This window comes from Ambystoma mexicanum, chromosome 8, assembly GCF_040938575.1.
Source record: "Ambystoma mexicanum isolate Mex_15411 chromosome 8, UKY_AmexF1_1, whole genome shotgun sequence".
In the NCBI taxonomy this organism is placed as follows: Eukaryota; Metazoa; Chordata; class Amphibia; order Caudata; family Ambystomatidae; genus Ambystoma; species Ambystoma mexicanum.
The window spans coordinates 708,554,752-708,579,323 of NC_090929.1; the positions used below are offsets into that span (position 1 = coordinate 708,554,752).

At 45.9% G+C, this 24,572-nt stretch overlaps 1 long non-coding RNA gene across 2 annotated transcripts in view; it reads right to left on the reverse strand.

Moving 5' to 3' along the window:
• Positions 1–2,338: 2,338 nt before the first annotated feature.
• LOC138472378 (uncharacterized) overlaps positions 2,339–24,572 on the reverse strand; it is a 33,001-nt gene continuing 10,767 nt past the window's right edge. For both annotated transcript variants that reach the window (XR_011268593.1, XR_011268594.1), the window contains exons 4-5: positions 19,224–19,427; positions 2,339–18,762 (exon numbers count right to left, since the gene is read on the reverse strand). This is a non-coding gene — a long non-coding RNA (uncharacterized lncRNA). The remainder of the gene's footprint in view (positions 18,763–19,223; positions 19,428–24,572) is intronic.

Here is a 24,572-nt window from a genome sequence, read left to right on the forward strand (position 1 = left end):
TGCAGGCTTCCACAAATTCTTTTAGTTTCTTTGGCGACCCATTGAATTTCCCAGATGCGAGGGCCATGGGTGGGAGTTCCCGAGCCGAAACCAGCTGGCGAAGAACAGAGTTCTCAGTCTTTAGATTTTGGACTTCTTGTGTAAGTCCTTGAACCGCAGCCAGCAACTTCTGGACTTGCTCTGCGGTGGCCATAACGTTCTTTTGGCGTTGCAAACTGTCAACCTTGCTCTTTACCAAAATCAGAGAAAACTTCTTCATCCTCACCTGAACTACTGGAGCTCAGCTGCAATTTCTTCTTTCTTCCCCTGGTCCGGTAATCCTTTTTTTAAAATGAAGATAGGGTCTACCCGAAAGGAAGCCACAGTGACCGCTTATCCAGGTAGCAGACATGTGGCCCCTCTCCCGGAGTACCCACAAGAAAGGAAAAAGCCAATGCAGGCATAAAAACCCCCAGAAGCTCGGATGTAGAGGTAGCAAGGTGTAAGGCTTGAGAAAGTTCGAGCAGAGTCCTGGTCCGGGAATGGTGTCCAAGAGAAAGGCAGGCTCAGGTTTGGTGGATCAGGAGAGGACTCCTGAAGTGGAGAGGTGATGCAGCAAATCCAAGGCAAAGGGAATGGAGAAACAGTTAAGGGAACCACGTGACAGGAGACCCAAGGCGGAAACCACAGCAACCAGAAATTGGACGCCGAAAACCAGGAAGTAAAGTATGGGGAGACGGGGGCGAAGAGCCAGAGGAGGCCAGGGAGAGACAAGAGAAGGAGAACCAAGAAGCGAGGGAGAAGGGATGACGGGAGAACCGCAGCCGGCGAGGTGAGAAGCAGCGTGAGGGGCAGAGCCAAGGAGCCAGTGCGGTAAGGAAAGGCAGAAAGAAGCTAAGTTTAGTGAGCGAGCGGGAGCGAAAACACACAGAATAAAACCCAAAAGCTGCCAAGTCGCATGATACCTGCATGCAGAATTTATTCTGCGCGCTCCATGTATTCATGGAATTGTCTGCGCAAAGAAACCGTATACGCAAGACGTGGCCGGAATTCCCCCGAGATGCCCCCACGCAAAGCTAAAGCAGCCACAACAGCTACCTTTGCGTGCTCCCCCAGGCGCAAACACACACAACCTTCAGACATTGCCTGAGGTCCCCCGCAAGCAGGCCTGCATCTCAGGGACCCTGCACAGGGTCCCCCGTAACAATCACCGTCACCACAACAACATGCGTTCAATTTATCGTAACTCGGGGCAACTCAGAAAATCTGTGTGTGAACCATGTAAACCGTTCCTGCACCCCGCTGCACATGTGCACCCCTAAGTCAGATCAGAACGAATCCTATGCGCAAGAATACATATTGTTCCACGCAATAGTGGGTGTGCGACGGACTGCTCGTGGGCCCTTCCTCTTTTGCCATTTTCCGTGTTACGCCCCCTACACTAGCTTCTGTGCAAGCCACGCCCATGCTCAGCACAAGGCACTCAGCCTCTTGCAGTGACGTGTCGAGTCTGCGTGAAGTCCCCGTAAACTATGAAAAAGTGCAGCGCAGTCGATATTTCGCACGCAGTTTGGCATGCAAAGTCCCGATTTTGCATACAGATAATTCCATGAATCAGGCCTTTCTCATCAAGACATGATTCAGTGTAATTTACTGCCTTACTAAGCTTCTTCCTCTTTAAAGACATGCCAATTTTCTCTTTCAATGATCTATGCCGACAACGGTTCATTTTCCATGGGATACCGAGATTTAAACATGCAGAGGGTCCAGAAAGTAGAGTTGAAAATGGAGCAGAGAGGAGCGAGTTGATAGGCAGCGCGACCAATGAGAAGAGAGGAGCAATATTCGGGACGGGAAAATGTGTAGTGTGAAGGAGAGGGATAAGTCAAAGACAGCATCCTGGTTATGAGCGGCAGAAAATGGGGGGAAAGATGAAGGAGGGAATGAAACAGAAGTAGGGGGCAGAGGAGGGAGGCTAGAAGCAGAAGGAAGAAATAGGATTTCTGTTTTGGATGCGTTTGGGTGTAGAAAGTTAGGATGCATCCAGAATCGCAATGCACTGATGCAAAAAGAGATGGTTTCATGGAGAAGTTGGTGAAAGTGGAGAAGGATGGAAAGATCCGAGAGTTGCTTCATGAAAATGTGTAAACTGTCTTGATTGCCTATGTATTGTCAGAAGTTACATCACACAAAAGGACATTAAAAGGGCACCATCAGTATTTAATACTCAAGGGCATATGGAGAAGGGATATTAAACAAAGTTGCCATGAGTAAGCCAGGGTCATATAACTCTGCAGTGGGCATATGAATGCTCGGTTGTATATTATAATATCCCGGCAATAAAGACATTTTAAATGGAGAAAGTAAAAAGAGTCATTTTTTTTATTTTTGACATTTTTTCTTAATAAAGCAAATTCATTGCCAATATATGTATGAGTTTTAAAAACATGTTTAGATTTATCAGTACCATGTCAGCCTTCCCATATCACGGCCAGAAAAATACATCACCCCCTAGTTGCATTTTTTCAAGCTTTGAAGGTGTACTTTACAAAGGGAGGGAACCAACTCGACCCCCACCCCCTCTCCCAGCCCCGATTCTTTTACTTTTTGTTACAATCTATTATATGATTTTATTAAATTAAATATTGAAGTTGGGATGTGCTCGCTGTCCTTATTTTTACCTGTTATTTTCAGTAAAAGCTGTTGTTAATGCTTACTTTTCAGTATTCTTTATAACGTACTGAAAATTCAATATTATTACATTTGGAGCAACCCCACATTCCAGAAAACCATGAGTGATGCATGTATTAAATGGCAAAATCTGCAAACTGAATCACTCCCAGGCACTCCCAAGTTTGCCAGATAAGACCCTGAGATTTAAGGAATTGCCCAGTATCACACACTTTGCTTAAAAGATGAAGCCAGGATTTGGGCCAGGCCTGCTATTTAAGCACTTGACCACATATCTTCCCAAAGTTACTTCATATAAACATTTGGTAAGGTTTGAGTTTCTTGAGCTCAAATAATACTTTGTTTTATAGCAGTGTATTGAAGTTTACATAAAGTACATAATAAACTAACTTGACAATATATAAATCGTTTTAGAAACCAACTTGAGCAAAAAGGGTTTTACTTTATTTTCCCCATTCTGAATGTAAGGTTTCAGAAGCATGATGCAAAGTAATGTGAGCATAAACGAATATCCCTTGGATTGTAAAACTCAAGGCTACTTGGCAGCTATGACAATGTATCATTATGCTACACTACAGAATTCTGGACAGAGCCCTGGGGCATGGAAAGGAAATGTGAACAATCATTTTTCTAACGCTTTGTTCCTATTTCCTCTTCGTTTTGGCTATTATGGGGTGAATTAGCATCCATAAGCTGAAACAATTGCATTGGCGTACTGAAAGGATAGAGATTGGATGACATGATAGGTTATTTATAACAAGCTTAATACCCAGAGGTTTCTAAGCGCGGACCTGGGAATCAAACCTGTGTTGCTACGTGTCCTCTTGTTTCCAAAGCAAGCACGTTGCTGTTGAGCCATCCTCCGGAGATGGATACGAGGAAGGCCACACTGCCTGTGGAAGCTGTTTGTTTATCCACTCATTGTTAGCCAAGCTAATCCTACATCTATTCCCTTACACTACCTGACTCGCCCTTGCCAAATCATACCTTCTGTGATCTCTTTGAGCTAGATCTAGCATGCACTAACATCAAATTCTGTAATTAATAGGATCTGCTAATGTCCTTATTCTGGCTTACTGGCTGGCTGGGGAGCCCATCAGTGCTGATCTCTGGGCACAGTAATTTCACGTTGGCTTGCAACCTGACAGATTCCCTCCCTGCCCTCTCAGTGCCGTGAGGTGACCTTATTTCAACATAAAGCGCTGTACAAGCAACAAACTGTGTCATAAACTTAAGGCAACAGTCAAAGCTTAGTAACATAACAACGCTTAAGATAAAACAGGGTTTTCTCTGAAGACAGTTTTGCCAATCCTATAACACTGGAATATGGGGTGCCTCAGGGATCCTGTCTATCTCAGTTATATATTTTTTTTACAAAACCTCCGTTTGATATGCTGGATGAGAAAGCTATTTTTATACAAACTATGCCGATGACTCCCAGATTTTTTCAATTATTGGGTGATCATTGGAAAGACACTGTGCTTATTAATGGCATTTATGCTGATATTTAAAGCTGGATGGCTCATAACTATCTCTTGATTATACATTGGGAGAGGAGCATCAACGCTTTGATTAATATTAAGGTTGCCATCAAGGTTAACACTGTTGAAGTCTATTTAAACCCCATTCTCTCCATGGGGCCACGTGTCAATAGCATAGTGTCCAGCTGTGCCTATTATCTTAAGCTGTTCTGACAAATTCAGCCTTTTCTGAAGCCAGCTGCTCCATCATTGCTAGAGCGGTCATCTGCTCGAACACTGATTACTGTGGCAGTATCTTGGTGGGCACTAGCTCAGAGATAATCTTGGAAAACTACAGACAACCCAGAATGGGGCTGTGTGCGTCATCCACAATCTTCCACGTAAAGACCATGTTTCAACTGCGTGCTGTGAACTTCAGTGGAGTCAAGGGTTATGTTCAGGCTGCTTATTATCAACCACATATGTACGTATGGAGTAGGTCCAGCTTATCTCAAGGAAAGAATTGACTAGCTGCCTGTCCATAGAGCATTGCCCTCGAAACATACTTGCCAGTTGATGCAACCCAGATATTGTCTAGGGCGAGCTGGTAAACATGCCTTCGACCACATGGCACCAATGTTGTGGAGTTCACTTCCACCCGATTTGAAACAGATCAATGTTTTTTTTTCCTTTTCTAATGAGCCCTGAAAACTCATCTTATTAACTGATCGACTTTGTCTTTTTGCTTCTCGAATTTTATTGTTTTTCTGACCTGATGCATCTGATTCTCCCTTTGGTGTTCCAAGTGTGTCTTGGCTAGTTTGTTTTGTTGTTCTGCTGTTGTCTTTGTTAGATGTTATGCGCCCTGATGCCCATGGGTTTGTTGGTACTTTATAAATAAACTAGTTGGGGTACCCAGCGTTGCACGGGTCCCTATTGAGTGGTGTCTCGTGTGCCCTGGAGGATGTTGCTCTTGTCCTCATGTCAGCAAGTCTTGATCCAGTTTGCTCTGGCATCTTATTTGCCCTGGATAAAGTTGCTTTTATCCTCTGGTCGCCAAGTCGTGCTGCTCTTTACTGTTGCGTTTCAGAAGCTCTAGATATTGATTTTCACTTTGCATCACATTGGAGCTTTTCCAAGTGATGTTCGTTTTTTGTTGCAGCATGTTTCAGTCACTCAATGGCTTCAGCATATTTGCGAAAATGTCCAAAAAAAGATTGTTTGATTGTGCTCTCTTCTCGTGAATTAACTTAAGTAAACTGCAACCTTACCATTTCCCATTTTTGGAGTGGTGTGATTAAAACAAATGTAGTTTTTTTAATTCCCTTTAAAAATGTTTGAATAAACACTTTCGAACTGTATACAGCAGTAATGACTTTCAAAGGAATAACCAACACATCGAACATTTTGCTTCAGACACTTGTTGCCTCCTTCTAGTACCTACTGTAGCGAATCGGATGAGCATCAGTAAATGAGGGTGTCTACAGTGTGAATTTTTTTACATCCAAACATAGATTACAATCTTACCCCAGACAAAAAAAGGAATCCATGCCCAATTTGGTAGACGTGGTTTCAATGGTTTGGATTTGTATAGCCGGACAAACATACACACATACATATATTCTGCTTTATATATAAAGATAAATAACAGAAGGGTGCCAGATTGTAATTGCATAGAGAAAGACAAACATATAGCCCTTCTTGTCCTACCTACTGTATTTGTCCTACATCCACCTCCATCTTTTACACAGTCTAATAAACTCACCCTGCATAGGTAGCGCTGAACAGAATGTTAAACATTGCATCACTATATTTGTATCCAATAAAAAATATTTCTACTGCATTCATTTCTTCTACACTATATGGAACATATAACATTTATGTTGCATTAACTCTACAGTACAGACAAGTTTGACACAAATGTGCTTGTCATTTCCACGTATCTAGATGTCATTAAAGCTGCATGTAATATATAGCAGAGCCCTAATGTGCATACGTTTAGAATACTTGTATTCATTAAATGAGGGGTATCCTGAAAATCTGACATGTTTCCAGCGAGGCCTGGAGTTGGACAACCCTGGGTTAGATCGACTAATTCATAATAGCCCATTTCCCCTTTAGTGCTGCAACTCAGACTATGGGTGAATACCACAAATAAAATTCGGTACAGCCATCTCATAGGCACAGCAGTTCATTCTGTGCCGCAACACTACATTAAATGATAAGTACTATTCATCTTTGCTAATAATTGAACAGTCACCTACATTTAAGTACTATTCACATGCAATGTAATGCTTTCATTTTTATGTTTGTTCAGACTACGGTCGCCTGAAAGGGCATTCACCTCCCAGCGGTTCAAGTCCATAACAATGGCAGTAGGCACTAAACAAATATCAAGTAACACAACATTTCTAAGCTGTCTTGTAAGTGTTAATGGCTTAAGTGCTGCTGTAAACGAGGTCCTCTTGTATCAGTTGTCTTAAACAAGTGTGCCTACAGCCACTTCATTTATAAGCAATATATATGTCCTCACACCTAGGGCATGGCCAGGTAGCCATGCTGTGAAGTCGTCACCTCTGTGAGCTCCCATAGATCCGAAATCATCCTGGCCTGGAACACAGGCCGATGCTGGCGAAGACCGATTGAAACTACAAGGTTGGACGTCGGAAAGGTGTTGTGTACAACCGTGGGCAAACGCAGAGCTGGAGCAGTAGTCAGCTGAGGAGATTGAGGCACATAAGAGAACAAGATGGTGGTCCCCGCGAGGAACGAACAAAAAGAAACCAAAACACGCCGCCGATAGCGGGGTAGCTGGGACTGGAGTCGCCGCGAGCAAGCCGCTCGGTGTGGAGTGAAGCCGACCCAAGCACTGATTGCAGGAGGGGTGAAGACGGCTGCGGTGTGACTGGCCGAGGCAAGAGGCAGGAGCGGCCGGGTTCCTGCAGCCACCTGTGCCAGAGATAACAGCAGAGGGAGCCGCTGCGGCACAAGGAGCCCTGCACCGGAGGAAGCATAAAAGAAAGGATATCAATCCCTGGACGGCAAGTCCGTAGGTACCTCATCGTCAAGAGCAAAACAGTGGTTAGACGGACGGACCGCTATTTGGGGATACCATAGGATTGCAGCTCTCGCTGTGGTCCGCCTCCGAGTGGATGATACGCAAGGTGAACCAGTGAGGGATGGTGCATGCAGCAGCGGGTTTGCACCCGGATCGGACAGAAACTAAGGTCTCCCAGGGCCCGCCTACAGAGAGGGACATAATAGGGAAGAACCAACATTCACCCCCCGGGAGGGCTGGTCCGTGGCACTCCCACCGATGAAAGTGGGTGCAACGGGACAGGTGCAACACGAATAAGCATCTGGGAGATCACAGCTCTCGCTGTGGTCTGCCCCCTGGACAAAGGCGTACACAACATGGATAAGCATCTGCGAGATTGCAGCTCTCACTGTGGTCCCCCCCAACCCCTGGATAAAGGTATATGTGGCGGGACAGTGAGGGAAGGGGGAGCAGCGGGGTAATCTGTGAGCAAACTAGCCTTGGGGAGACCGGCCCAACATAGAGGCATCCGGTGGAGGCAGGCAGGAAGGGAACAAGGCCCAGCCTAGCAAAGAACAAATTGATTCTTGGCAAGGACGGATCGCCGGTGTCTAAGGCGGTCCGCCCGGGAAAGCAGGCACAGCACATGAGGCAATGGAAGCAGAGGGCTGGTCAGGAGCGGACTGGAGCTGCGCGGTGGCCAGTCCCCACCAGGGCCTGCCCGCAGTGAGACCAAAGGGCATGAGAATAAGGCTGTGAGACGAAGATAATACGCCACATGACCACCAGAAATATTCAGCCCTCAGGGCAGCAGATTGTGCGGGAGAGCCGGTGAGGAGCCACTAACAGCAGCAATAAGCCCTCCAAACATGAAAAGGCAGTCGGCAAAACCAGTAGATCGGCTTCTACGGAAGTCAGGGGGAACTATGCTTGCGTGAACACAAACAGCACCGCGGCAAAGGGCGCAGGAAGGCTGGCACCGCACTTCGGATCCTACCAGGCCCAGTCTGTGATGAGCAGAGAGCCACACTAGGGGAAATGGGTGGAGCAGGACCACGGCCAGCAGAGAGCAAAGACTATTCAGCAATGACAGGCAGAGGCTGGTGGACGTGGTAGAGCACAACCCACTCACAGAGCAATATAGCGGCATCAGTGCAAGTGAGTGACACCTGGGAAGGCATTCAGCTGAACTCAGTCTGGGGGAGGGCCTGATGCAGGCAGGATACACGGCGGGCCTACCACCCAGGAAGGTCCACCACAGGGTTGACCAGAACTGACGCTTGGGCAGATCACACTGCCTAACTTAACGGACCACTGTGCACAGCTGTCAGAGGTCTTCTCCCTCCCACGAGGGGCCAATAACAGAGAGATAGCTGAGGGTGGGGAAACCACACGTGGGCAGGTGGACTTGCATGTAAGGTCTACAGCCGCATGTCAGTTTTAAGGCATCACGCTGCCGCGGGCCGGTCCCACCTCAGTGGGCAGAGCAAGAGAAGCAGCGGGGCCTGAGCATGGGGCGGGTGGCTGGGCGTTGGTTTCATAGTTGTAGTCAGTCAGTTATTTGGTTGGTTGGCGAAAGGCACGAAAAGTGGAGGAAGCAACAAAATACGAAGCAGCACAAGGCACAGCACGTGTGGTGATGGGACTGATATGGATCAGAAGAAGCAAGCCCGGGAAAACGTCCCCAGTCTTTGGTCTGGGGCGACAACAGCACAGAAGGACATCAGCAAGGGAAAGAAGAACCTAGGCCTATGGGGAGGCAGGACAACACAGACTGGGGCTAAGATGAGGAGCACTGGGCAGGTGATCCAGAGGAAGGACATGAAAGGGGCCACACAGGGCATAGTATTAAAATGAGTCTGGACAAGGTGACCACTGCAACCTGGAACTTCAGAGGACTCAACACTTATGTCAAGAGACTCCGAGTATATGCCTGGCTAAACAGGATGAAGGTCAAAATAGCTTTGTTACAAGAGACTCATTTAATGCCTGAGAAGCAAACCAAAGTGGCTAAGAAATGGGGAGGCCAAATGTACAGTGCGACATACTCCAATTTTGCTAGGGGAGTCCTGTTTTTGGTAGCCCCGGGGGTCCCATTTGAATTGGTAAAGCAAGAAAGAGACCCGGAAGGCAGAATCATGTTAGTGCACGGAATGCTGGAGAACAAGGAAATAAGCTTGATAAACATGTACGCTCCAAATCATGACGCAACAGAGTTCTTCAAGAAAATTGCACCCAAGCTAGCCCAATACAGAGAGGCGATATTTTTTTGTGGAAGGCGCTTGTAAATGCACCCTGGACCCGCTTCTGGATAGATCTGATAAGTACAGGAAACCAGCTCTGCCAGCAAAGGCCCTACAAATGATCCTGAATCAACTGCATCTGGCGGACGTCTGGAGGAAGGTACATGGATAGGGGGGAGGGTATACACACTATATTGCCCCCCATGGGACATTCACATGCATAATTACTTATTCACGGACAGTGAATCTTTGAGGGAATTCACGGGGGTACACATTAAGGCACGGATACAGTCAGATCACGCACCATTGATAGAGACATGGGCACATACATACAGAAAGGCTCCTATACCAACATGGCGGCTGAGGGCGGAGGCATTGAAGGAGGGAGAGTTCCAGGAACACATGCAAGACACGATAGTAGATTACTTTGAGCATAACGTGGGAAGTGTGGAGAGCACCGGGGTGATCTGGGATGCCTTTAAAGTGGTGATAAGGGGACCAGCAATAGGGAAAACAGGGGGACTAAGGGAAAGCGCTCTACCGGATCTGGGGGAGGTGGAAAGGGAGATAGAACGGGCCGAACGGCAAGCAGGTATGACAGGGGAGGGACGCGGAGTACTCACAGAGTTGAGATTGAGATGCGTCGCAATCTGGGAGAGATTGGGGGATTGGATTACAGGAGGTATATACAGAGGTTGCACGCAGAGGGGGGACAAACCCGGCCGGCTCTTGGCCTGGCTCACCAAGCAGGAAAGCAGGAGAGACCCTATAAATGCGATTAGAGATGAAGCAGGGGGGGGAGGAGGTCAGGACCAAAGAGGGCATTAATGCTATATTCTCACAATTCTATGAGAAATTGTATGCTCCCTACCCGGTGGTAGAAATGGGAGATATAGCTGCCACTCTGGCTGAAATTAGACTACCAAACCTAGAGGAAGAGCAGGTTCAGACACTTGAAGCTCCCCTCACAGTGGAGGAACTGGAGACTGTGATTTCCGAGCTCCCATCAGGCAAGGCCCCAGGACCCGATGGACTCCCCGGCGAGTTTTACAAGGAATACAAGAGCACCTTAGCACAGAGACCGCTGGAAACATATCAAGAGGCATATAAGAAAGGGCAGTTGACGGACAGTATGTCGGAATCAGTAATTATACCCATCCTCAAACCGGTGAAGTCACTGCTAGAGTATGCCTCCTATAGGCCGATTTCCCTCATTAACCAGGATTCTAAAATTCTCACAGCGGTGCTGGCCAACCGACTCAAAAGGGTGATACCCATACTAATGCACACTGACCAAACGGGATATGTCCCAGGGAGGAACACGACGTGGACTCCACCATGTGGTAGACCAGACGAATAGTAGATGGGGCGAATGCGCTTCTGTGAATTGGGAGTGGCTGTTGAAAGTCCTTGCCCACTTTGGGACGGGGGAGGGGTTCCTGCGCTGGGTGGGGCTGCTATATAAAAACCACAGAGCGAGAGTCAAAACTGGGAGACATATCTCAGGGGTATGGAAGGTTTATAGAGGCACGAAGCAGGGATGCTCGCCGTCACCAATGTTGTATATACTGGCCCTTGAGCCGCTGGTGGGTCTGTCTAAGGGCGGAATACGGGGACACTGGGATAGATGTAGATGGGATTATACACCAAACATCGTTATATGCAGATGATATGATCTTCGTGGGGAACCCGCGGGTCCACCTGCTATGCTTACTGGAAGCAATAGACGCATATACCAGACTTTCAGGAATTGCCATCAACAAAGACAAGTCCTCTCTATTCCCCCTGGCTGATCTGAGGCGGGTCTCCCCGAGCCAATTGCTGGCCCTGGGACTCACATGGGCACCAAAATCGTTCCGTGATCTGGGGATAGAAGTGCCCCACAATACCAAGGACACACACAAATCCAACACACTGGTAGCCCTTGTTAAGACACAGAAGGAAATTACCTTCTGGAAGACGCTTCCGCGGGGGATGATGGGTAGGGTGGCCCTGCTGAAGATGACAGTATTGCCACACATGCTATACTACTTCACAAACATCCCACATGCTATACCTAAGGCTTTCTTCACACAATTGAACACAATGGCACACAGATTCCTGTAAGGGAGGGGGAGGGTGTGGGAGGGAGGAACAGGATTGCCCTAAACATTTTGCAAAGGGATTATGAAGCAGGGGGTATCAGACTGCCAGATTTCGAACGATATTTTCTTGCAGGGAAACTGCAATTTGTGGTTAAATGGCTATGGGATGAAACAGCAATACACTCACTACTCTTCCAGCTGGCGTTGAAGCAATATTATTTGTGGGAATTGTTATGGATCGACAAGCCCCGAACCAGGACCCTACCTAATATGGTCAAACTGGGCCTGACTTTGTGGAACAAAGCATAGAAATTCCAGGGGGAGTGGGACCCCTGCTCTGCACAGATCTTACATGTAGGGTTCATGGGCGTAGACGCAGGGACCCCCCGCAATATACCGATCCCAGTGGGAAGCCAAGGGCGCAGCTCAGATAGGGGATCTGAGGAAGGAAGGTCAATGGATGGAATTCCGATATTTGATGGAAGAGCACGATATACATGCTGGTCAGTTCATTTTTCACAACCGCATGGTCCAGGCAATTAGGAAAAGATGGGCGGAATTGTCGGACGAGGAAGACTCGGAAGGGAGGCTGGACATGTGGTACAATCTATCAGAAGAGGATCACACTGTCTCTAGGCTGTACGAACAATTGCTGAAATCGAACAATGAACGGGAGCTACAAACAAGAGACGGGAAAGGGAGCTCCAGGGGCCCTTCAGCGACCAGAAATGGTCCAGAGTCTTGCAATACCCGAAGAAAGTGTCCAGGAATGCAAGATTCAGGCAGGTACAGCTATACTTCATGCATAGAGCATACCTCAAACCCAGGAGGATGACTGCAATGAAAATTGGGGAGAGCCGGGGCTGCCCATGTTGCGCCGAGAAAGAAGCCGACATACTGCACATGCTCTGGTCTTGCCCAGTGATAAAGATCTTTTGGGAGGGGATCAAGGAAAGTGTGGAGGAGGGCGGAATTCACATGCAAGCATGGTCACCAGAGTCGTACCTATTGGGTCTCTTCCCTAGGGTAGACAGGCACAGGACACATCTGGCCAAAATGAAGGATCTGGTAAGCATTTTGGCAAAAAGACACATAGAATTGGCATGGAACTCCAACTCAGGACTGAGCGTGGGCTCGTGGTGGATAGATCTCAAGAAATGGTCAGTGGACAAGACAGCAGTGTGGTCTAGGGCGGTGCAGAGGAGAGAGCGGGCATAGGATCCTTGCATGGAACTCTCTGGTACAGGGCTTATTTGGACAAGGAGAAGAGAGTGGCCCTGACGGACACGGAGGTGCAGAAGAGCTTTAAACGGAAACCCGCTACAGAGCAGGGTACCCCCGACACAGAGAAATAAATGGGATATGGACCGGATATTGGATTGGGTAGGATGGAAGGCTATCAACCAGGGCAGCAAGCCAAGGAATCACGCCACGACGAATGATGACGGAAGGCGAAATCCACAAAGTGGTGCCAGAGTGACTGTTATGTTTTGTTTGTTGTAAGTAGTTTGGTTAATTGTCGTAAAAAAACAAGAGTGTATATATATATATATATATATATATATATATATATCCTCACACATGTCCCTCCACTGAATTTCTGTTAAAAGCCACCATTGACAAAGCCAACAATTTTGGCTTTTGTGTTGGCATGGGATCAGCATTGTCCGGGCCCTGCCAAAATGGTACTACCTGGCCATAAGATTAAAACGGCTGGCAAAGGGAGTTAGAACCTTGACATATTACTGAAGTGCCTGGCAAAATATCTAATTCCTGTACAGGTGCCACAATGGTTGGCTTTGCCAGTGCTAGTTTTCTTTACTTTCTGAGACTTTTCATTTTGCAATTGGGGAATCTAGGATTACAATTTCTAGAATACAAAATTAAAACCAGAACTGGTTTACTATTTCCCGAATGGGCACTTGGCTTGGCATGTATGTTCGGAGAATATACTTTTTAAAAACTAGCAGCTTGTGATATTTTCACTCATATTAATATATTGTGAATGAGTCCTGCTGAAAAATGTGCACCTTATCTATGTCTTATTTAGACTAAAACAGCAGATCCTATGGGTGCAGCGATTAGGCGAGTTTATTTCCAAAACGAATTAAATGAATCGCCAGGAATTCCCACCAGAAGGATTTTACCAATCCAAGCTGCTGTAGGATTGTCCAATCAGCTTCTGCGTAACTGGAAATGTGCACTTTCATTTTGCTTTCCAGCTGGTTCAGCTGTCAGTGCTTGGACTCTGTTACTGTGAGTGGAGTTGCACTCCTGCAATGCAACTCAATTGAGAGCTCTGTGTTCACTGGTCTATAATAGCAAGCTATGAACTGGATTGGAGTGCTTTGGTGTCTTTAGCTGAACCACAAGGTACTTTTAAATTATCATAGAAGGGTGACATGGCGTAGTTATATGGCAGTTGTTTTTAAAAACCCTGTCTGCAGGGAAACGTTGCGTCAATAATGCTAACTGATGAATTCTTTAAAATAACGTGTTTCTGCTTTCTATGTTCTGTTGAAAAAAAAGCGTATAGTACCCTCCTCATGGGTTCAGTTGTGAAGGTCAATGCCAAATGTGACATTAGGAAAATAAGCTGTCATTAATCTTCAAGCTCTATTAGCCCTACTCTACTTCGTCACACTTCAGTATCAACCTCCATACCAGCAACCCATTCATTCTTTTCAGTGTTACTTATAAGCCCAAACTGTCTTCCCGGAAACCATAAATGCTCCCAGCCACCACAATGAATTGGGTCAATACACCTTAACGAATCATGACTCTTTTCACTCCGCTCGCGAGTGCAAAAGGCTGTCATAGGTTCTTTGACTAGAAGAGTAGGAGTAAGAGTAATACACATTACTGGTAAGTAATTGGCTCATTACCTCCACGTCCCTCTTCCTCGCCCCATTATGTGTGCGGCATAAGCAATACAGCAGTGAATCAGTGAATAAAACACAGACTACCAAGAGAGCATACCCCTCAACTCACACGCTTTTAATGGTGGTCACCCGCCAAGCCCCCTATATGCCCTTACATTTTAATAGGTTGTCACCGGCCAAAAACAAAATTGTGTCTCTTCACCTGCCCTGCAGACACAAAAGGTTGAGATCTTTGAGAGTGCTGTGTAGCCCCTTGGCCCAGATTGTGCATGGCTAGGTAGGGCTTAATGCTTGTCCACTAAGGGAAATAAAGCAATCAATGTTAAAGCACATTTGTATCACGCACTACCACCACCGGAGTGATCCCGTGGACAGACACACGGGTGTAAAGAGAACCATTTTAATATTCTGTGTATTGTTCATGGAGTGTGCCATCCAGCCCACCATGGGACTGGATGGAATGTAGAAACAAAAAGGGAAAGAAAAGAGGGCAATGCAGAGGACAAACCCCCCTGCCTCAAGGGTGGGCTGGTTTTGGGAGATATTCTAAAATAAAAAGACGATTGAAGAAAAAAAAAACAATGACTGGCTAGGGAGTGAACAGTCATGAGGCAGTGTGTGTCGGGTCCCTGGGGGGCTGTGGCCTTGGTTGGGCTCCCCCAGGGCTGGAAACGTTTCCAAAAAAGGGCAGAGTATGCCGGCTTGGCCCAGCATCTAGCGTGGGACCAGGAAGAGCAGCACAGGAATCCCATGGGCCAGGAACATTAAGTTATCGCGTGCCACATCTGCCAGAGCAGCCAGGGAGGTGAAGATGTGTAAGATGAAGCCGGTCTGCCATGTTAGGCTTGGCAGTGAAGCAAAAGTACCGGGCTGTAGTGTCCTTTTAGGCAGGTGAAGAATTGAGCCGAAGCAGAGAAGAGAGGGCCTAGCCCATTACCTGTTTTAACATCTCTTAAATTGCGGTGGTGCAGCGCCCCTTCCTGTACAGCTGGTCGGCTCTATGATGGTTCATCCCTGGTCAGGGTTAAGGAAGGTCTACCCATGCCCCAGATTACAAAACCAGGGGCTACAGCTGCACAAACACCCACCATAAATGTATTTCCGGAACACAGCAACAAATCACTCAGAAGGTGAGTGCTAGAGCTTAACACTGCTGCCCCGAAGGAGTTTGACCCTTCACACAGTGTTATGAGTGTTGTAGGACTCCCCATTGGGGCAACAACCCCAGCAGCATCCAATCCCCCCCCAGCTTACGGCATTTGCAATGGCTACCAAGTAAACTGACTTTAAAGTTAATGAATTTCAGGTCCATACGCTCCACTGGCTGAAATGGCGAGTTATGCAGTGCACTTTAGGAATAGCCCAAAGCGGAACATCTGCATACCCCAGGGGCCTGGCAAGTAGGGCTGGGCGATATTGTTAAATTCGATTCTGCCACCCACTGAGATTTTTTTTTCATTTCGCTGCAATCCGCTGCCCCAGCATATCGAAAAGAGCGGCGCAAAGTTTAATGTGCCGTCTCGCAAAACGAAACGAGCGTGAAAAGTTTTTTGTGCATCTGCGTGAAAGCTAGCACGGTCCAGGAAAACCGCCACAAAAGTTCCTCATGTCGCTGCAAGGATTGAAAAAAGAGAACAAAGTTTCTCGCCACACTACACAAAACTATGGGAACTAAACCGCATGGTCCGCGCAGAAATTTCAGTGGTGATGGAACTGTAATGCTGATTTCACAGAACGGGCAGACGCGGATTCAGCACCTATTCGCTTTGTGGCCGTAGAGTTTGCTCAGCCCTAGTGGCAAGCAAGAAACCTTTCAGCAGCTAGCCCACTAGTGGTTCATAACTTCTGATAAGAAACCATGGCTCGCAAAAGGCCTGCATAGCCTTCCAATGGGCCTGTATAGAGAAAATAGCCAAGTCCATCTCCCACCATGACACATTACTCTAAAAAGGTCAGGAGCCTCCTACTGTTTCACTCTCACAGTAAGACTCTTTCCTATCAAACCGCTCATAGGTTACACCTTTATATATTTTCTTTAAAAAAAATTAACAAGGTTCGCCATCTCTAAAATACGCTCCCACCTTGAATGTCCATTATGTTCGTCCCTGCCTCCAGTCAAATATTCTTCCTTCTTTCTCTCAACTTCACTCTTTACTATGGTAATCTTAGTCTTTGGGCGAGAAGCTCTATGAAATAGGAACTGCTGCTTTCACTGCTTGGATGAAAGGCAACTATAGAATTCCAGAAACATTCCAAGTGTTCAGCAACTTCTTAACTAATCAACATCTTGATATTTGTTCACCATATTTGTTCACCATCTTGGCTTGCGAAATTAAGATTGGATGATCAGCAGCTAAAAGCAGCTCCTGGATATCCAGCATTAACCAGTGACCAGGAGTTACCACTGAAGAGCAAGGAGCCTAGTATAGGGTTTGAAATTGAGATTCAATGAGTACCCAAGTCAAAAAGGAAGCTCTTCCTGGAATCATTATGGAGTCATCTGGTGACGCCATCCTACAGTCATCCACAGCTAGTTCAGGGAGATTATCCCGAAGTATATGTATGGGCCAAAATATTTCAATAAAATGACTCTAGCGTTATCACAGAAACTACTCCAGGATAAGTTCTGATTACTTCCTGTGATGATTTTGTATTACTCCAGGTTGACCCCATGACAACTTCAGGATGGGTAGGGATTACACCGGGATGACCCCCATGACAACTTTAGGCTGGGTGGGGATTACACTGGGATGACCCCCATGTAGGGTTGGATTGGCCCCTCAGCCTTTCGGCCCGTGGCTGGGCCGAAATCGTCCCTGGGGATTGGGGGACAGTTTCTGGCCATGCCTGGGCCGGTTTGGAAGGAAAAATAATTGATCTTTTTTTTCCATTTTTTAATTTGTTTTTCATTTTCTTCAAAAAACCTTTCATCCTTCTTAGGTCAATAAATGAGTACCAACACAGGTTGGTTGATATTGTATGCATAAAAAGAGCTTAAGCATAAGTGCTATACCATAACATTATCATTTGGCCTTGGACGTCTGCTTGGATTCACAGTAATTTGGTGTAAGGAACAATGCTATTTGATGCCACTTCCTGTTTTGTCAAGGGGTGAAAGGTTGTGTTTCATCGCTTCCCGGGATGTCACTTTGGGGTGGGGTCAAATGACATCACTTCCGGTGATGACATCAGAGGTCAAGGGTCGTGAGGCGAGGGGTGGTCAACTTTTTTTTGGGTGATGGGCCTATTTCTTGTCCCAGTCCGACCCTGCCCCCATGACAACTTCAGGATGGGTGGGGATTACACCGGGATGACCCCCATGACAACTTCAGGATGGGTGGGAATTACTCCAGGATGACCCCCATGACAACTTCAGGATGGGCAGGGGATTACACCAGGGGACCCCATTAACAACTTCAGGATGGGCAGGGGATTACTCCAGGATGACCCCATGACAACTTCAGGATGGGCAGGGGATTACTCCAGGATGACTGTTTATCACTTTGCCCCAATATCACCATGAGCAGCTAACAATTAGTTTAACCATTCACCACATCCAAGAAAATACTAGGTGATGCCCAACAGAAATCATAGACTAATAGCACAAAAACATGCACCATTTACAAGTTGGCACCAACCTACAATCTACAAATTCACCAGATCAATTATATAGTTCTACACACAAGAGCACTTGCATCCTCAGTTTCACAGAGCAGTGTGAGAACTACAATTAGTTGTTGATTAGTACCAGGGGCTGACGTTGTAACCAAACTTATGTTCCAATTCCATTGTTTTTAAAGACTGTAAGCTAAATGATTGAGCAGGTGTGTGGGGGCACTGAAGTGTCAAACAGGCAGAGCTGAGCTTGTCAAATTAGATCTGTCCAACAAAACTTTTGTAGAAGACAATTGACTGTTACTTTATAATCTAATATTGTGTAGTTGCTGTGCAGCTACATCTTTGGGAACTGCCACATTTAAAAAAGACATCTGCCGACTTACTGCTGAGTCTTTCAATAGTCGAGGTGAAATAAAAGTGGTGGGTTCTGATGAAGGAATGTAGGAGGAATGAAGAACACTAGTCATCCCAGGCAAAAGTCTTCGGTTTTCCAGCTTGTGTGACCATAACTAACAGCCATTAATACGTTTGGGAATAGTCGGTTTCCACCAATCAGCGTTTACAATATAATTCTCTTGTTTTTTGCACTGCATCTTCTTCTTGTAGTTCACGTAGCACTCTTTTTCCAGCACTTCCCCTTATTCCACCAGTAGCTGCTTTTTTCTCCTCTGCCTTTCTTTTTAAAACCTCAATTAGTGCCTCTGGCATCACAATAGGTTTTTATCATTTTGTCAAATGTTTTCTGTGTCTTAATACACTGTTTCTTGGCTGCAGGTATGAAAAAAAGCAAGTTAAAACTTCTTAATGTGACTATTAATACAACAAACGTTTTGCTTGAGCTGTACACTGGGGTAAGTGACTCCCTTTAAGCGTGATCCTATCTGTCCGCTTGGTTTCATTTTTGCTTATTCTTGTGCTCCTTGGTGCTTTCCCTCCCTCCCCATGTAGCTACCCACAACTCAGCCTAGCTGCACAAATACTCTGACCTGGACTACGGTCCCCAAGGGCGTTCAACCCATAGTGCTTTGCCAATAACATAACAGAAATCATGTATACCATCTATACTTTAGAGTGTTACTCTAGAGGAAAGAGATGCTGTAAAAGAGTGGTGGGCACCTTGCAGCACTCGTCTGTATGTGTGAAAAAAGGGAATGCCTAGACATAGAGACGTCAGATGTACCCTCCTCCCCCGAATATCAAATAGATGAAAAAAACAAAAAAGGGCTTACCCGACTGGAAAGGCACTACTGCCTTGAAATCCTTTTCTTCACATATTTCTCTTCTACTTTCATCAAGACCCTCCATCAGCCATTTACAATTAACTTCACTAGGAATTGCCAAAGGATGAAATTCCTCGTTCTTTCGAATACACAGAGAATTGTCGGAATCAAAGAAAAGCATGTTAAAAAGAGTGCCATGATTTCAGTTATTGCCTAAAAGAAGAAATAAAAAAACAATAATTTAGTACGCTCCAAGTATTTGTGAAACGTGTCTGTAACCAAAACCATTAATTTATAGTGGGCTTGCTATAGATGTTCCTGTCTGATGGGTCCCTATTTGTGAGCGAAGCGTCTCTTGGTACTTGGTAACTTCCTCCAAGACTTTCGCCCATTGTGGCTTCAACTAGTTGCATCTGCTCATTAATAAAATTAGAGGTGGGTGTTCTCGAGAGGCAATACGTTCTTAACTGCAGAGCTCTTGTACCTAAAATGCTGCAGAGTGATTTTGTGTGCGTCCTTTACAGGGAAGCACCCGTTTCAGTTTCTTAACTGTAAATATCAATCATAGAGAGTCCCATCTTGCAGATAGCAACATGTACAGGAAATGACAGGGACCGAAAATAGGAGGGTATGGAAGGACAGAACTCATGACCAAAGTGATCTTTACTGGGGTGAACAAAAAGAAAATATTACACCTTAGCGAGCAGGCCTTTGCTAATATGAGCCAGGCACTATCCTCCAGAAGGGTCAGAAGTTCCGCCCCTCCTCCCCGCTACCCCCATTACCATCGCTGCTGTGCCATAAATTATGCACTACAGCTGAATTAGTGCAGCACTCGCAAGCAGTGTAAAAATCCTGCAAAAAGTAAAAAAGTAAACCAAGCCATGGGTACATTTTGCAGAGGCATGGTTTCTCACACATGCCCCACCAAGTGATACACATAGATGGCTTATTACTTAGAGGGTCGGGTGCACCTATCAGAGGAAGACATGGACCTATTCATGTGGAACATTTTGGGGCCATTGGAGCAGCAACAGCATTAAAGCCAGAGAGGGGCAGCCAGTAGGAGCATTTATCCCCAACTTGGCAACGGTTTGAAAGCGATCAGAATGATCAGTAGAACAGTCATTGTGCGGAACTCGAAGGGACGGAATCCCCCCCCACCCACGAAAAGGGGGCCTCTGTATGCTTAACAGCTAGGGTGCCTTAAGGCAGTCGTCTTCAAACTGGGGGCCCCAAGGATGCCCGGCGGTGGGGTGCTTGAAAGATTACAGTGACTGTTTTTAATAAAAACAGTAAGCATTTACTAGAAAATATAAATAAGCATTTGTAACGGGGATTGGGGGGGGGGGGGAGGGTGGGAGGAGGTGCCCAGAATTTATATTTTTACTCAATGGGGGGGGGGGCTCAGCATAAACAGGCTTAAGGCCACTGACTTGAGGTAATACAGGGACCTCCCATTTTCAAATAGCAAAGCAATTAAGGTCCACAACTAACAAGAATGAACTGGGCCCATCATTAGGGACAAAATAAAAACAAAAAAAACACCATCCCCATAAAGAGTATTCACCCCAGATCATCAAACAATGATAAAAATATATATTTTCAAAATTAATGACAGTAGGGATCACTAGCCCTGGCAAGCATTCAATAAGTAAGTTATAAAACTATCTTCAATTAACTGCTGAGGCGCAAAGGTTGGAAAAAAAACCAAACTGCATTAAAGGGCCAATAAAAACCCTCCGGGAACCTCATCAACATATATAGAGAATGTGACAGAAGTATAACTAGAACATGCAGTAATCCAGAGTTCATGAAACTTACATTTGTATATGTTAAAACATGTATCATTTTCCCAAAGTGTTGAACATAAACTAAACGTAGATGGAGGAGAGCATGAGTCATGAAGGGAATTAGAACACTGTCTCCCCGCGCCCAAAGGCTGGCACAACTAGCCCTACTGTGAACTGAAAAGGCAATGGAAAAGTGGGGTAAACATGCTTGCTCTATGTTCTTTAAAATAAATGGAGTAAACGCAATACAACAGCTCTGCCTCACAGGTACAGCATCTGTAACTTTCTGCAGTAAAAAAAAAATAATATCCAAAAGCATTACAATACAAAATGACAGTCTTGGAATGCCAGATAGTTTGCTTTTTATGGGGGGAAACTTTACAGAACCTCTTTAGGGGTGCTTTGACCTTCAACTTCAGAGTACCTGTCCTGCACACTTTTCACATCACACAAATCTCAACTGATGCACATACTGTAAATAATCTTCCCCAGCTTGAACAAGATGGAACATGGGTGAGGGGGGATAAGATGCAAATTCAGTTGCTTGACAATTAATGGATGGCACTTTTTTTTTTTTTTTAGTTGGCTGGTGTTCAATGACTTCAATGATCAGGTTGCGAGCAATTTTAAGAGAAATAAATAGTTGGAGGGCATCTGTCCACTGTTGGTTAGAGGAGCCTTTTTTTCCCCTCCCTTTTTAATGAGAGCTTGGATGGCCAATATCTGCAACCGTTCTCTGTGCGCAGAATCACAACAGCAAATCTAATTTGAAGCTTTTGTAAAGTAAAGCCCAAAGCGCTCTGTCACCAGAAGCAGGAAGGCAGGAATCAGAGAGCCCATTCATCAGGGCATTTCATCCATCCTTGGCCTGAGGTTACACCCAGCGGTGTGTGCAGCACAGCCCGTACCACACATCGGCTCAGTCTGCCACACACTTCGAAATTTAGCAAGCCTTCTTGGCAGCCAATCAAAACTTTGGCACCCTGCTTCAGAATTAAGCCACATTGAAGATGCTGCGAAAGTCACACACGCTTCCCAAGTGCCACACATCAACAATCCCCACACAAGGGAAATCTATGCCAGCGGGCCTCTCTGCACCGACATGCAGCTGTATGGGCAACTTATTGAAAATTATAAGCCCCCTGGGGACGACTGTTTTACTTGAGGGTGCAAGTGCAGCCAGGCACTTGCCGAGTTGGTAATCAAAGAACCTGCTTGTGGCGCAGAGGGGAGGGGTGCACGCACGCACGGGGAAGAGGAATCTTGCATTACTTCTATCGCTGGCAAGGGGGCTTCTCTCCAACCCATGGAATGCTCTGCTGTACAGACAGCCTCGAACCCATGCCAAATTAAAAGAATGTCACACCATGGCTTCTGGGAAACTAAGCACTGCCAATACAAAAGCAGGCCATAAGAACACTGTCAAAGATTGGGTGGCTAGAGGGGTGCAGTGACGCAAGTTAAATTCCACTCACCAGGAGGACCCCGTATCAAGCTCAGTGGCCACAAAATGCATGAGTCTAAGGGCAACCAGAGCTCAACCCCCATGGCCAAATAGGGGCAGGAGCAAGCCCAATCGCCAAGAACTGCCCCGTTGTACTGCAATCTATCTGCAAGAGGTTCTAAAACTACCAATGAATAAACATCAACCAAGGGATGCCTTGCTTAACAAAAGCTTGCATTGGCTACGGCAGCAGGTGGTTGTGACTTTGTCTTAAGAGACAATATGGTGGGATGCTGTAGACTCCCAAGCAATGGGCTGTGTGCCCCTGACACTGTCAAACTAACTTTCTGGAATCAGAGAGTGGCTGAGATGGTTTGGGAAATAGGGGGGGGGGGGGTTGGATGGTAGGCCATCCAATAGTGGGATCTCAATCAGCCCGTATCTGTGTCCTGGTCTATTCGGCCACACCAGGCAAATCCAGAGGAATACCCCCCTAACTGGCGTAAACCTCACTCCCCAGGGAAGGGGGGGGGTGGCAGGGTTAACTGAGGGTGTCTCCGGGGTGTTGAAGCCTGCCTGAAAGGTGTGGGGCTCTACGGATGATTTTCTCCATTTCATTTTTTGTTATGCCTCTTGATATGTAGTTTTATGATTGGCAAATGTCAATTATGTAATTTGTTAGGCTGTACTTTGATGGCCACACAGCGGAAATAAAGTTTCTTGATGATGATGATGAAAACCATAAGCATAGTGCCACTGTGTCCTCTACATACAATAGCCACATTCCCACAATAGCTATGCGACATTGCAATTTTCTTAAGCAGATGATAAGTCAAATCTTATTGCTGGGCCCGTGTAACTCTTTCCTTCACAGTAAAGCACTGGAATGATTCGCTCATACCAACTGAAGGTGTGGTCATGTGTATGAGATGTATATGCACCGTACCACGCACATAGCAACGTTGCACACAAGGGCACCACAAGCACGTGGATAATGGACCACTTTAATAAGTAAAAAATTAACTAGGGATTTTGCAAAGGTTTGTTTAGTACACTAAGCTTCCGATGTTCTAGCCAGCATGTGCACTGTCCCATAGGGACCGGGGAGGGCCCAAGTGCTCTTCTAAACTAGCAATCAAAATATATGTTAACATATAACAGTACCAGCAAGATAGCAATTAGGTGTTTTGCCTTTTTTAAATAAAAGCCATTTTCTTATAACAAGGTTATCACTCTACAGCAGTGGTCTTCAAACATTTTTGATCTGTGCCCCTCTAAGAAAAATGAACCTGGCTTGGGCCCCCCTATACACACAAACTCCAAAATGTTTATCGGTTGCAAACCTTTATCGCACACTGGTGTAGAATGGTGCCCCAAATGGACGTGTGAGTGCCAAACACTAAATTCTTTCAAAATCATTGCTTGCAATAACTCAAATTAGATTAGAGGGCAAATATTTGTAAACACAGTATTCTTGCTACAGAGGACTTGACTAAAAGTATCGTTGGATAGTTATTCTGCTAGGAACGGCTGAAACACCGAGTCATTGATGTTACAATTGTCCTCTGGAAAGGACTTTGAGACTGGTTCCGAGATGGTTTGCTATTAGTTCAGCAACACATGAAAGACCATATTCAGTCTCCTCAAGAGCATCTGCTAATAATGGAAATGCATCGGTAATGCCAACCATCAACCCTTCTCGTCCAAAGCTCCATCTTTTTCTTGAATGTTAATATTTTTGCATTCATAGCCAATGATGTGGTTTCTGTGTCTTGTAGGGAGAGGTTTAAAAAATGTTGCTTTTCAAAGATGTCGCCATAGTAAACTAACAGTACAAGTCAGTGTGAATCACACAGAGGGTCTTCTTTCGTCTGGTCTAAACCCAGGAGAAAGTGTCTCACTTGGTTTGTGAGTTCATAAACGCGATTTAAAAACCTTTCCCTTGGAGAGCCACCTGACCGCCGTGTGAAACAACCAAGCATCATGTCCGGCTCCCATTTCTGCACATAATGTGGCAAACAGACAGGCTCGTCTGGGGTGTATCATAATAACATGTACAATCTTTAGAACAGAAGTCAGCACCTCTGAGAGCTCATTTCCCTTTTCCCTTTCAACCAAGCT